A 15,210-nucleotide genomic window follows, 5' to 3' on the forward strand; every position below is an offset into this window, starting at 1 on the left:
GCGGGAAAAATTAAATTTTTATTTAAAATTAATTTTAATGTGTTAAAATTTTATTTTTGGTCCGGTCAAAAATTGTTTTTGATTGGTTCACGAGATTTCGGATCGAATTGTTCGAGTCCGTAAACTTTAAAATTGATTTTTGGATAAATTTGAATTTTTGGAAAATTTTAATATTTTATCCTTAAATTGAATTTTGAAATCAATTATTTTTGGTACAATTGATGATAAGATTTGATCTTATGAATATATTGAGTAAAATATGATTTTATCCATAAAATTGGATTTTGTAGATAAAATATGATTTTATTTGATAAAGAGATAAAATATGATTTTATATGTAAAATGAGATTTTATATATAAAATATGATTTTATCCTGTTTAAATTTGAATTGCCACTGCATGTTATCCAATAAATTAATTTTGAATTAAATGCTATTGGATAAGGATGATCGATTGCCATAACCAATTTTGTAGGTGTATGTTAGGAATTTACATTTGTTTTTATTGTTGTTGGTTTTATTAATGGGCCTGGTTTATGGCCCAGTATGAATGTCATATGTAATAAAAGTGGGCTTGGTTTATGGCCCGTTCCCACCCCTAAAAATGTATCCCCTACTTGTCATTGTTATTTATTGTAAATACATTAGATTTAGTGGGAGATCAAGATTTGAAGATGGTGGGCCCAGCAGACAATAAAGACAGAAGAAATGTAAATTGGAAGCACATGTAATAGGATTGCATTGCATACTGCATATTACCTAGGATTGGACTAAGACTCGTGATTGGCAACCACGGGTCAATTAGAAATGGAATCGATCATCCTATATAATATATGATATTATGATTGTATGCATGTTTTAGACATAATTGCGTGAATCCGGCAAGCATGCAATAATTTGAAATTGATGAGACAAATTTTTATAATTAAAAATCCCTCATTTTAAATATGATTTAAAATTGATATCAAGATAAATAAAGGAAATTTAAATTTGTTTAAATATTCCTACCTTCCATCAACGGTCAATGTATGAGATGCTACCCGCGGATACGGTCCGGCTCATATTATTGGGGGGGCCCGTTCGTCGGAAAGCTGTACATTGGATCGACAAATGTTGTAAGTTGGGTGGAACTCCCATGGGATCGGCTCATATTATTGGGGGATCCACATGGCGACCGTCCATCACAACTTAATATTGATGGGTCATCTTGACATGTCACTTTAAACGGCGTCATATTATTGGGCCCTTATTGGACATGAGGTAAACACATGGGGGTTGCTTTGGAAGCAATTGGGCTCTACCTTTTGAGAATTATGGTTGGCTGATATTATTCGGGACCATAAGTTTGTCAATTGGACTCCATGTTCTCACTAAGGAAAAAAGTTTCCCGCTTTCACTAGAGGGTAGTGAAATTGTTAAAATAGTGGGAGTGAGATTCATAAAATTAAATTCGCCTATTTTATGTCTTAGTAAATTGCTTAAACAATCATCGATAATTGTCTGTTTCATCTCAGTAATCCACATGTTTCTATTCTCCAACAAAACAAACTTATTGGCGCAAACAATACAGAATGATTCCATAAGTTAAGATTGTCCTAAGTTCGGAAAAGATTTTCTAAAGTGTTAGAAAAGGCTTCTCCGAAAACAGCCCCGGCTGATGTAACTGCCGAAAGGTTGGCCGAACTAGAGAAATGGTTGGACCATGATCTCAAGGCCAAATGTTACATGCAAAATTGGACAAGTCTAAACAAGTTTGCCATCACTGCAAGAAACCCGGTCATTGGAAACGTAACTGCAAGGAATACCTCAAGCAGTTGCGAACTGCAAAGGGTATGTTTTACATTAAAATGTTTTTCTTAATACTACTTCTTGGGTATTGGATACCAGATGTAGATCTCATATTTGCAATGAGTTGCAAATGATGACAAGAAGTAATAGGCTAAGGATGGGTGAGACCCAGTCAAGGCTCGGGAATGGTTCCAGAGATAAATCCAAAGCTATAGGAGACATTTTTGCAGAACAATTTTAAGTTTTTTGAGAGATGTTTTATTTGTTCCAGATTTGATTAAAAACATTATTTCTGTTTCTATGCTTGATAGAGATAGTTATTCTTGCAATTTTGTGAATGGGATTTGCAATATTTACAAGAATGAATGTTTGATTGGAAATGGACAACTTGAAAACGATCTATACAACTTAAAACTGAAAGACGTTCCAATAAATTATATTGATAAACCGGCAACAACAAACAAAAGGAAAATCGATAGTCAAAACCCGGCGAACCTTTGGCATGCTAGGCTAGGTCATATTTCCTCAAAGAGGATGAACAAGCTAGTGGGAGAGGGCATGTTTGATATGTCTGATATTAACTCTCTACCTACTTGTGAATCCTACCTAAAAGGGAAAATGACTAAATCTCCTTTTAAGGGGAAACCTGAGCGTAGTCAAAATCTGTTGGATTTGATCCATACAGATGTTTGTGGACCATTTAGAGTTGGGACTCAATATGGCCACACCTACTTCATTACCTTTACTGACGATTATTCAAGGTATGGGTATTTATATTTAATGAAATATAAGTCTGAAGCATTTGAAAAGTTCAAAGAATTCAAGGCTGAAGTAGAAAACAAGCTAGGTAAAAGTATTAAAGCACTTCGATCGGATCGAGGTGGAGAATACTTAAGTACCGAGTTTTTGGACTATCTAAAAGAGAATGGGATTCTCTCAGTGGACTCCTCCTATGACACCACAGCTGAATGGTGTATCGGAGCGTCGTAATCGAACTTTGTTGGACATGGTTCGATCCATGATGAGCTTCACTGAGCTTCCACCTTCGTTTTGGGGCTATGCGCTTGAAACGGCGGTATTGTTGTTGAACAACGTCCACACTAAAGCAGTGGACAAAACACCATACGAGTTATGGAATGGCAAAGCTCCTAAGTATTCATACTTGAGGATTTGGGGATGTCCTGCTTACGTGAAGCGGACAGTGGGAGATAAGTTGGATAGTCGATCCAGCTTATGTTATTTTGTAGGGTATCCGAAGAATTCAATCGGATATTATTTCTATTATCCTGCTGAAACAAAGGTGTTTGTTTCTAGGAATGCCACCTTCTTGGAGAAGGAGTTCTTATTGGATAAGAAAGGCGAGATGATGGAACTCGAAGAAGTTCGAGAAGAACCCGAAATAATAAATAATGATCCTACGCCTCAGGAACCATTACTGGACACGCCTGAACCTAGAAGATCCGAGAGGACTTCTAGACCTCCTGTTCGATATGGTCTTCTTCTTGAAGGGGATCAAGATGAACCCGACATTGGATGTGATCCAAGAAACTTCAAGGAAGCAATTTCTGATGCGGATTCAAATTTATGGCTTGAAGCTATGCAGTCTGAATTGGATTCAATGCATACAAACCAAGTTTGGTCTTTAGTAGATCCTCCTGATGGAATTGTTCCAATAGGGTGTAAATGGATCTACAAGAGAAAGCTTGGGCCTGATGGTAAGGTATTGACCTACAAGGCGCGATTGGTGGCGAAAGGTTACACTCAAAGACAAGGAGTTGACTATGATGAAACCTTTTCACCAGTTGCAATGTTCAAGTCCATAAGAATCCTTATTGCCATAGCTGCATGGTATGACTATGAGATATGGCAAATGGATGTGAAGACTGCTTTTCTTAATGGAGACATTAAGGAAGAAATCTATATGAAGCAGCCAGAGGGGTTCACATCCATGGGAAGCGAGCATAAGGTATGCAAGCTTCAGAGATCAATTTATGGTCTAAAACAAGCATCAAGAAGTTGGAACCAGAAATTTGATGAAACAATAAAAGATTTTGGTTTCATCAAGAACCCGGAGGAACCGTGCGTGTACAAGAAAGTAGTTAAGGATGCTGTGACATTCTTAGTACTTTATGTTGATGACATCCTACTCATTGGGAATGATGTAGGGATGTTACAGTCAACAAAGATATGGTTATCAGGTAGATTCTCGATGAAGGATTTGGGTGAGGCATCCTACATTCTTGGGATACAGATCTATAGAGATAGATCTAAGAGAATGATAGGACTCACTCAATCAACCTACATCGACACCATATTGAAACGGTTTTCAATGGATGGGTCCAAGAGAGGACATCTACCCATGTGTCATGGAGTTTCTTTATCCAAGTCTATGTGTCCCAAGACTGATGCAGAGATAGAGAATATGACACATGTACCATATGCGTCAGCTATAGGTAGTATCATGTATGGGATGATATCTACCAGACCGGATGTAGCATTTGCTCTGAGTGTCACGAGCAGATATCAGGCTAATCCTGGTCAAATGCATTGGAAAGCCGTGAAGGACATTCTTAAGTACTTACGAAGGACTAAGAATATGTTCATGGTATATGGAGGACGAGATCTGAAATTGGAAGGCTATACCGACTCTAGCTTCCAAAGTGACGTGGATGACTCGAAGTCAACCTCTGGATTTGTGTTCATGCTCAATGGCGGTGCTGTCTCTTGGAAGAGTTCCAAGCAGGACACCACAGCAGATTCCACCACTGAAGCTGAATACATTGCAGCATCAGCTGCTGCTAAAGAGGCCGTTTGGATGAGGAAGTTCGTCCAAGAGTTGGGCGTCATTCCTGAATTTGTTGGTCCAGTCCCGGTGTACTGTGACAACACGGGTGCCGTTGCTCAAGCAAAGGAACCAAGGTCTCATCAAAGATCCAAACACGTACTGAGGGAATACCACATCATCCGGGAGATTGTGGTAAGAGGAGACATCACTGTCGAACGAGTGGCCTCTGCAGACAATATCGCTGATCCGCTTACTAAGCCCTTGCCAGGACCATTGTTTGACAAACATCGCGAAGCAATGGGTCTACGTAGTATGACTAGTTGGCTGTAGGGCAAGTGGGAGATTGAAAGAGTGGGTGCCCAGTGAGCCAACTTGTGGCTATGGGCTTTGATGACTCTTTGTACAAACGATCTTTTGTTTAATATAATTTACACTTTTATTAATGGCAATGACTTTATCTTTCTTCATATTGTTATATTGTGATATACTATTGTTGTTTTGATAAAGACCTTGAATATACTATAGTGTATGTAAGATGTGGTAGAACATGGGGATGTCTATCATGAAATACATCTTATAGTCACTGTATATTCTGAACTGTTCCTAGTCGATTGAGCCGTCCGAGAATAAGGATAAGGATCGCTCGAGTTTGAGACTAGCATTTGCGATGCGGAGTACCACGTTTCATTGGTAGGGAACATGGAGATGTTCGAAGCATGCAAATGGATATTCATAGGATGAATAATCGAACTACCCTATCCGGACTTTCCAAGTGGTTATCACTTATCGAGTGGATAAAGTCCGCGGTTTTGGTTGTACACCATTAGTCCTTACTACTTGAAACATCATGGAGACTCTATATGCTAGTACTGTGCTTTGACTCGTTTACCGACTCTATGGGGGTCATCAGGTGTCGGGATTGGGTACAGTTACAACACATATAGGAGTCGATGCATTGTTGTCAAGGATTCACCACATACTTGCGAGTGTGGATATCCTATGCGATCTGAGGAGATATTAGTGTGACGAATCTCTGGCCAGAGTACTTGATGTGATTTAAGAAATGGTTTCTTAGTAGCACATGCGATGTCACTAATTTGATCTTCAAGATGTATTGCATAGTTATCGAATCTTGAGCGACTCTCGATATACCAATGGTTGTTGATTCAATCGGGATATATGGATGAAGGGACCATACTGTACGTGAACCAAAATCTACTGGTTCTTGTAGGCACTATCAGTGATACCTAGGGAATCATGGGGCGATGTTGCTAGGCGCTTTACCATGATTCGTTGGGCAAGTCGGAAATCGTTGTTTCGAGTCACAAGGAGTTGTGAGCCCACGGCTAGCTGTATCCCTGAACCATTGAGGGTCACACAGTGTAATGGAGTTTTAATCCCCGTTGAGATAGTTAAATTTAAAGAGTTAAATTTAATGAATAAAAAAGTTGGACTTCTTAAATAAGAGTAAGGGAGTAGGATTTCCTAAAATGATATAGGGATGTACATTTTTGGAAACCACTGAATTCGGATTCAGGAAAATTTATCTTGACTTTAAAATGTGCAGAAATGGTTTCTGTGCACATTGATAAAATCGGTTTATCAATCGGAGTCACGATGAATTTTATATTAATTTCTGAACATGCGGGCTTTGCTTGTCGGGCCTCAACTTATGACTAATGGGCCCTAAGGTGTTAGTGGCCTGCATTATAAATAAGTTATTGCAGTACAGAAATTAGACACAACAGGTCATAATTTTGAGAGCAAAATTTCGAAAAACCCTAGCCTCCTCTCTCTCAAATATTTCGGCCGCCCCCCTCCCTTCTCTGCGTGAGAAATTCCGGTCTGTGATTTTGAATTGCAGTCTGGAATAGCGAATCAAATTTGTTTATTCTCTTCGTAGAAAAATTCTGATAGATTTTCTAGTGCAATCTATCAGAGGGATTAAACCTCCATTCGTGGACCTGATTGAAGGAAAGCTTGTTCATCAGTTCCAGGGAGATACAAGAAGCGCAGAGAAATCTGTGTGGTGTCCAATAATCTCGCTTCGAGATTGAAGGTAAAATTTAATAATAGTTATTTAATTTTACACACACTTATAATTTAATCGTTGAACGGTTGATACCCACAATATGGAATTGTTCCATAATAAAATTTTTAAACTTCCGCTGCACCGGGTATCAATCGTGATTGATCTGAGAGCCGCGTTTCCCAACACTAGGGGAGTGTTATTTTGTTTTCATTGTGTTTATTTTTGTGTTGCATTTGTTCGTTTCTCATTCTGTTCATTGTTCTAGAGCATTGAGGGCAATTAATGCTTTGCATAATTATGAGGGGTGTTATTTAGTTTTGTTTCGTTCATCATTGTGTTTTTCATTCATATGGTTTAGATTATTGCATATAGTTCGTATTCATGCATATCATTATGTTTTGTGTTTTTGTTGTGTGAATAAGTAGAATGATGAATGTTGGCCGATGATGATAGAGTTGTGAAAAAAATTGTTTCTGAAAAAATATTGCTTTTTATTGAACATGAGAATCTGTTGGTTGAATCGTGAATCATATTAAGCATGCATGTTAGACTGGTGTAGTGTAGCGAAGTAATTGATGAAGTTCGTGTTTGTTTGACCATTGTACGACAATATATTCTTGTTGATCATGATAGTGTTTTTGGATTCTTGATGATTGTTAGACATTGCATGTGTGATCTTGGACGTACCTATAAAATTTTTGAAAAAAAAAACTTTTGTTGAAAATTAAGTTAACTCCATCAGGGTTACGAGCAAGAGATTGAAATCCTAATATCTTGTTCTTGACTAAGTATGCGGATTCCATGGGGTTAATAATTTTGAAATTTTAAAATAACAATTCCATCCAGGCTTGGAAATTGATTGAAATCCTAATCATTGTTCCATAGCTAGGTTTGCGGGTTAAATGAGATTGATGCTCCATCCGGGCTATAGACGAGGGGATTGAAATTAGAATCCTATCTTAGTTATAGCTAAGTTAGCGGATAATTATTGGGGCTTATAAAAAATATCGGGTGCAAAATCCGGAGGTACGTAATTAATCTCAAGAAAGTGCATATTTTTGTTTGGAATTGTTGAGATGACGGAGTGCTGGATTGTGATACTTGCACTGAATTGTCATAGGTCGCTAAACATTTTTAGGATGGATTCTTTTGAAGTTGCACGAAACTGGAATAACATGGCACACACACACGTTTACGTTAAACTGACAGTGTATTGTGAACAATCAGAAGTTTAATTATGGTTTTTAATTTTTGAATGTGGGAACTTCTTGGAGGCTGTGCACGTTCATGATTCATTCATACTTTTGTTGTTGTTTGCATATTATTTTGCATGTCTTGCTCGAGGGCGAGCAAGATTTAAGTATGGGGGTGTTGATAAGTGCATTTTGTGTGCATTATTTTATGTCTATTTTGCATGCATATGTATGGTCTCATATTGTTTTATGTGTTTTGTTTTATGTGATTTATTTCTTATTTGTGCATTTCACTCTCCGGGTTAATTTTGTATGAAAATGAGTTTTTGAAGAATGAATTACGAAGTAGCCTTGGTAAAAAATTCAAAATTAATTTTAGAGATATCTAAATCAAATCTCCACCGTCCAAATTAAAGTTCAAGATGTTTTTGTAACACCAAGAACTTTTAAAATTTGAATATCATGCCTAAAATTATTTTCAGTATTTATATTTTTAATTTCTTGAAGTTAATTGTTTAAGTTTCAGTTAAAGATAGCATTGCTTGACTTATTTGAATTAAATGCCTTGAATTGTTTAGTTAGTGAGTTTCTATCCCGGCAGGCGACGATGGTGGGCTTCGGTGGTATATTTTCAAGACTTTCATTTTTAAGATTTTTAGTTAGAGGAAAAAGGGGATTTTGGCCAAAAATGTAAATTTTGAACTTTTAAGGGGTAAAAAAAAAAGCAATTTTATCATTTTCTTGGATTATTTCCTAAACTTTTCATAAAATAGGATTTTATAAAATCCGGGCTAGTTTAATTTCAATTAAAATGTTTAGAGTTGAGGTTTTCAACTTAGAAGTTTTAAAGGTGCACAAGTTTTGAGGTGAAAAGTTGTAATAGTACAATAGCACTTTTACAAGTACAAAAGCAACTTTAAAACACTACACACATATTTTCACTCCCAATATTTTCCCTCTATATATATATATATATCATGTACACAATTAAAAACCCTAGCCCTTTCCCCTTCAAGTAGCCGCCCCCCCCCCCCCCCTCTCCTTCCTTGGAGATCCCTCACGGCCGCCTCTACCGCTGCCCCTAGCCGCCGTCCACCACCATTTCCACCACCGGAGAAGCTTCACAAGGATCTTAGCTTGGAGTTTAGCTAGTGTTCAGCCCTCCATCTTCTTTTATTTTCGAACTTTTGTGGTAAAAAGTGGGAAGGCAAGTATAAATTGTTCTTGGGCTTTCATTCAAGCAATATCTATCCCCACCCTTAAGTTTCTTTTGCAAAATTTCGAAATGAATGATGTATATGTATGTAGGGTTCGGTTTTTGCATGATTTAGTGGAGGTAGGGCTTTTTTTTTTTTTAAGTATTGCATTTGAGTTGTGTTTATGTGATTAAATGATGAATTTAGAAGCTATGGCATGGATTTTTATGATTGGGTTTGCATAATTTCGAAAATTCAGAAGTGAGGTGCCCTAAATTTTGAAGTTTTGCATGTGTAAGGGCTGGAATTGAAATGATGTTGAGGCATTTAATTGATTTGCATGAGTCTTGATTGATTACCCAATATTTTGAGGCTTTTGATGCTTAAAATTTGAAGTTTTCGAAATGTGAGGTGAAAGTGTGGTTGGGTGTTGTCCAAGTGCTTGGGAAAAGTCCTAAGTGATGTTATTTGAGGTGTATTGATGTTTGGTATGGAGAAAAGTTGAGGAAAGAGGGTTATGGGGTTGAATTTTTGAGTTAGAGGTAAGTTGGGTGTTTTTGAGTGTGCAGGGCAGTACTGTTCACGGGGCAGGGCAGGTCTTGGCTGAGGTCTGGGCAGTGTTAGGGCTGTACCATAGTAAAGTTCATGATGTTGTGGTCGTGTCGGTATAAAATGGGCTTATTTCGGATAAGTTTGGACCAAGTTATGAGTCTTTTAAGTTGGAGGTGTAGGTGCAGATTTTTCTTTGTAAAAAGGGGCTGTCCAATTTTTTTGTCTTGTCAATTAGCTCGTTTGATCATTTGATGTTACCACCTATTTCTAGGGGTAATTTGAAGTGTTTGTTAAGTGTCGGTTCAAGCGGGACGGGTTTTGGTTAAGGCATGACAAAGTTTAGGGTCTTACGGTTCTCTTGCTCGGGCTAAGTCAAGTTTGAGGGAAATTGTTGAGTGAAGTGTTTCTTTTGTCTTAGGGGCAGCCACTCATCCACCTTACACCCACATTTTTTAGTTGAGTCTCATGTCTTAAAGGTTGCTTATTCGTGTGCATATGTCATGTTCTTGAGTTTCATGAAGTGAAAGGAAGTTTTTCTTGTATTGCATGCTATAAAGAGGTGTGAGTCGAGTCTTAATGAATGAAAAGGAAAAGAAAGTAAATGTTTTTGAATGAAGTGATTTGTTTGTGACAAAGAGGGGTGTTGCTAGGCCGGGGGATGCCTCGGTCTACTCACCAAGAGGTTATAGAGGTTTAGGTAGGGAGCAAGAGACATCTTGTTTATCCTTGCCACAGAGGGCAATGTGGGATCGGGAGTAATCTCGGTCTCCTTGCCATAGAGGGGTTCAGTTCGTCGGGAGAAATCTCGTCGTCTTGCCGGCATAGTGCACTGCAGCCATGATTATGATCGAAACAGAGGGTCAAAAATCAAGGAACTGATTTCTATGAGGAAAAAGAAAAGGAAAAGAAAAGTTTAAAAGTTAAAGTTTCATTATTTCAGTTGACTCGTCTTACGTTGACGTCAGTCAGTCATGCATGAGGTTAAGTAAAGTATGAGGTTGATGTTAAGAAAGTTGAAAGTCTTTTATAGCGTGAGTTCATCAGTGCATGTTTTCTATACCTTCTAGTTTCATGCATATTACAGTTAAAGTTGAGCTATTGCATCACGTATTTTAAACCCTTGTTATTATACTGTTTATACTTGTTGAGTCTTTAGACTCACTATGCTTGAATGTTTGCAGGTGAGGAGACTGTTGTTGAGATGGAGGGGCATGATCTACTGGGATGAGGCCATCGGCGGTGCAAGGCCCAGTGACCGTTGCTTCTTTATGTTTACGTTTTTCCGCACATTACTCTGTTATGTAATAATGAAGAGTTATTTGAGTACTTTTAGTATTTATAGCCAGGATGTGCATTCCCTGTGCTACAGTTGATGAATTTGTAGTATGTCTACACCTATGCATGTTTATGATTATTGCGAACTTTTAAATGCCTTAGTTTACTTTATGCTGTAACCGGGAGGTGGTTACTAGGATTGCATGTTTATGATTAGCGCACTTGAGTTTTTAAGTCAGTTTTTCTTTCCTTATTTGAATTGTTGACTGGGTTAAGATGGCTTGTTTGCTTTGCAAACAAGTCATGGCAAAAATTTTTAAAAATCCGCAAATTTTCATTTAAATTATTTTTAGTCTAGTAGTTAGGGTCGTTTCAGTTTTGAAGATGCTGTCAAAATTTCAGCTCAATCTGACGGTTAGAACTTAAGTTATAAATTTTTCAAAAATGTCGCACGCTGGGAAGAAACAGGGGCGCCCGAGCTGCAATTTATTGCAGAACGAGCTCCCTATCATAAAAACAGGCAGAAAGCAGGCATCTATTCCCAGAATGCAATCAAAGTCGTCCATCGCCAGGACCATGAGATTCGCCAACAGAACATTCCCTTCGAACTCTAAAGGGCAACCCATCACTAGACGCTTAGCCAAAGCAGATTGGCCCGTCGGAGTAGAAACAGACATCACTACGTCTAGTGCAATGCATGGTAACTTATGCCTCTTAACAAAACGTGCAGAAATGAAGGAATGAGAATTTTCAGCGCTCGGTCGGTAAAAAATGGCAAACCGAGCGCCCTCGCGAAGTTGGAAATTTATATTTTGCGGGTGTTTTACATGGAAAGAAATCTTGGGCACTTTAAATAGAAAAAATTTTGATGTTTTAAGGGTTCCAAAGATCAGAAAGGTAGGAGGAAGCGGCGACCATCCAAGGAGAAGAACGAAAAGAGGGAGAAAAATTGAAGAACTCAACAACCGCAAACACTAGTTTTCTCTTTTTCTTTTATTATTTGTTGGGATTTAGGGGATCCTACCACCAAAACTTTGTTTTGATTTTTTATTGAAGATTGAATTTTGTTTTTAAGAGTTCTTGATTATATTATTGTGTTTATTGCAATTTTGGAGTTTGATCAACTTCTTATTGATTGCATGTGTTATAATTGATACCGAGAGAAGATTTTATGACATGAAAGAGTAATATAATTCATGGATGTACAACTTGCATAGAGATATGAGGTTGGATACATGTTTATAGTCATAGTTCACCAGGTCGAAAGCTAAAGGATTCCATAAATCGTTGATGCAATTGTAATTGTTAAATAACGCAAAGAGACTTTGTTATTACAATTTGTTAATTAGATTAATAAAGCTCAAGAGAGTATATTGATAGATTAGGGAATTCCGTCAAAAGCATGACTTGAGAAATAAAATTCAATCATTAGAGAAGAAAGGGGTAGGTGAACCGATCTCCTAGCAATCGTTTATTTATTTTCTGAGCTTAATTTATTGTTTTGATTTTAATTTTTATTTTAATTTTAGTTTATTAATTTATTCTCCATCTATCGTTTTAATTAATTAAATAATCATACTTGAGGTAATTTTTTCATAAATCAATCTCTGTGGGACGAAACTCGTACTCATGTACACTATATTATTACTTGACTCGTGCACTTGCGATTTATTCGAGTTTAATTGATAGACATATCTGAGTTAATTTTATGTGGTAGTATTTGCTCGGTCAAGCATCTAGATATCTTTTCTGCATATTTCTATAGCCTCCAATTAATGACGTAGGGAGAACAATACGGTGACCAATCTTGCTACCACAGGTTTCTCCACCAAAAGCACTGTTGACTATCCCTCGAAGTATAACCGATCAAAGAAAAATTTCTTACAATATAACGAAGCCCTCGAAGTCATGATCGTGAATATATATTCAGATCGAATTTCTATCGGACGGATCGTGCAAATCGAAGAAATCAAAAGCTGGAAACTCATGTTGGCTTTCTTCAATGGAGGGTAATCATATTTTGAGGAAGAAGAAGAATGAGTGGAGAGCCTAGTCATGCAATATAATATAATGACTAAGTCAAATTCCACCAATTGCACTTTGGTCCCTGAATTCCTCAAAAATTACAAATCAATCCCTGATCATATATCAATTTAGCCCTCAAATTTCATAATTTCAGAATATCAATAATAATCTCAATAAGATAATTTTCGGGGAATTACAACAAATCTCAACGTTTATATGAAAGTCAAACTTGTACAACACGTAGGGATTATATGGAACAACCCATTGTGAATTTAATGTGCAATGAAGGACTTCAACAACTCGACCATCATTCTTTTTTCTGTATATCGGATACACATCTCGACCTTGCAGTGATTGCTCCGAAAAAGGACGAGGATAAAGGCTTTTGCATTGTCCATTTTTCATACAAGGACATTTTTTGTCCAGCACGCCACATGGGCCATGCATCATATGCCTCGACACCAAACGAAATAGCTTTTGGAAATAATTCTCATTCGGGATCTCAAGAACAACACATAAATCAAATGTATCAGGCGAGCTAATCTTTAAATCGTCGGATAAGATACGAAAGATATGACAATGTGATAGACCTCGTTTCTGGAACTCGATAACAGAAACATAAGCAGCAACACACATTTTTTTAGAAATTGATCTTTAGATCAACCAACTTCTAACAAAATACTCGGGAAACAAGATCCGACCGATCATGGGCAACTTGCCCTAAAATATATTGTCTTTAATTTCTTTCCATTCGGGGTTACAAGTGATTTTAAGAAATAAGTCTGGTTTTCCAAATGCTTTGAACAAGGTAATATCATCTAGATATCTTTTTCGCATATTTCTAGAGCCTCCAATGAATGACATAGGGAGAAAAATATGGTGACCAATCTCGCTACCACAGGTTTCTCCACCAAAAGCATTGTTGACTATCCCTCGATACATCTCTGATCCGATTTCTGTTTGATTTTTTTTGTAGTAGTAGTAGTAGAGGCGTGTTGTCTCCAATTTGATGTACATATCAACAACGAACTGCCGCAACAGCCTACCACCATATAAAAAAATGGGTGTATCATTATCTCTTATTTGTATCCTATAGCAATAATATTCCCTGTAGAACACCATCGATCATTCTTTCCATGAACAGCTGCAATTAAAAGATTTCAAATTAATTTTTTTGGAAAAATATTTAATAAAGAACCCAATATTGCAACACAATATTTAAATCTTTCACTAACTACCTATATGTCATATCATATTATATCATATTTTAACAATACAGTTTTTTTCTCAAATCAACTATTTGATAATCTAACTGGTGAATAATAATATCTTGTTAATTTTTAAATACCTTTAAGTATTGTCTTGGCTATATTATTTTTATATCTAGGCTATATTCTTTTAAATCCAAATTTTAGTTTCTCTCTATGTATTTTTAAAATTAAATGATAGATACGGTTGAAATAAATTAAGGATAAATCTATTATTCAAATAGAAAATTCTGGAAAACAATTTGATGTGTTGAAGTTTGTTATCTGAATGAGATTTTTAGAGGTAATTTTTCACATTATGACATAAGTAAATGAATATACACATTCATATGTAGTTGTGATTTAATTAACTAAATCGGGATTTTTTGGAGAGAAAAAAACCCCATATTGCATCAACCTGGTAGCCCGATGGGTTATTATAACACCTATGATCAACAGATAAATCTTTGCAAATATGCAATCTCATATTCGTTACAAAAGGATATTGGTTAATCTTCTTAACGATCTGGGCATTGGGATTAAATTTTAATATACCCATTAACAAATCCATGGTAGATTCATTGACGGATTCCTCACCAACAGTAGATATTGTATTACGCAGCTCATTGTCACTGTCGCAAAAATAAATTTGAAAATACTTAATACCATCTTCGCTGTCTATAGAGGTGGCAACGAATGAAACACATGTCCTGATACACGAAACGTATACACTCCACGATTAAGGGACGCAAGATCTTTATCAAGGCGAACTCTGAAGGATGTGAATGAAAATAAACTATATATTGTACAACCAAATTTTCCAACGAAACGAAATAGCTAAAGGAACCGACACATCAGTTATGAAGATGAGACAGTAAAACAAAAAAGATGAGCCGGATATTTTCAAAACCACAGCAAAACGTAGGAGATTCGTATGGGAACCTCCACGCCCCACAATAATGATATGTTGGAACCACTGAAAAATTATGCAAGTGATCGATGTCTTGCTCAATAACTTGAGAAAAATAAATTAGTGATGAAACATAGACCATGGTATTAAAAACCAATGGAATCAATCAATATCAATAAAACAAAACCAAAAACTACATTGGCGTAAG

This window comes from Henckelia pumila, chromosome 3, assembly GCF_033568475.1.
Source record: "Henckelia pumila isolate YLH828 chromosome 3, ASM3356847v2, whole genome shotgun sequence".
Classification (NCBI taxonomy): Eukaryota; Viridiplantae; Streptophyta; class Magnoliopsida; order Lamiales; family Gesneriaceae; genus Henckelia; species Henckelia pumila.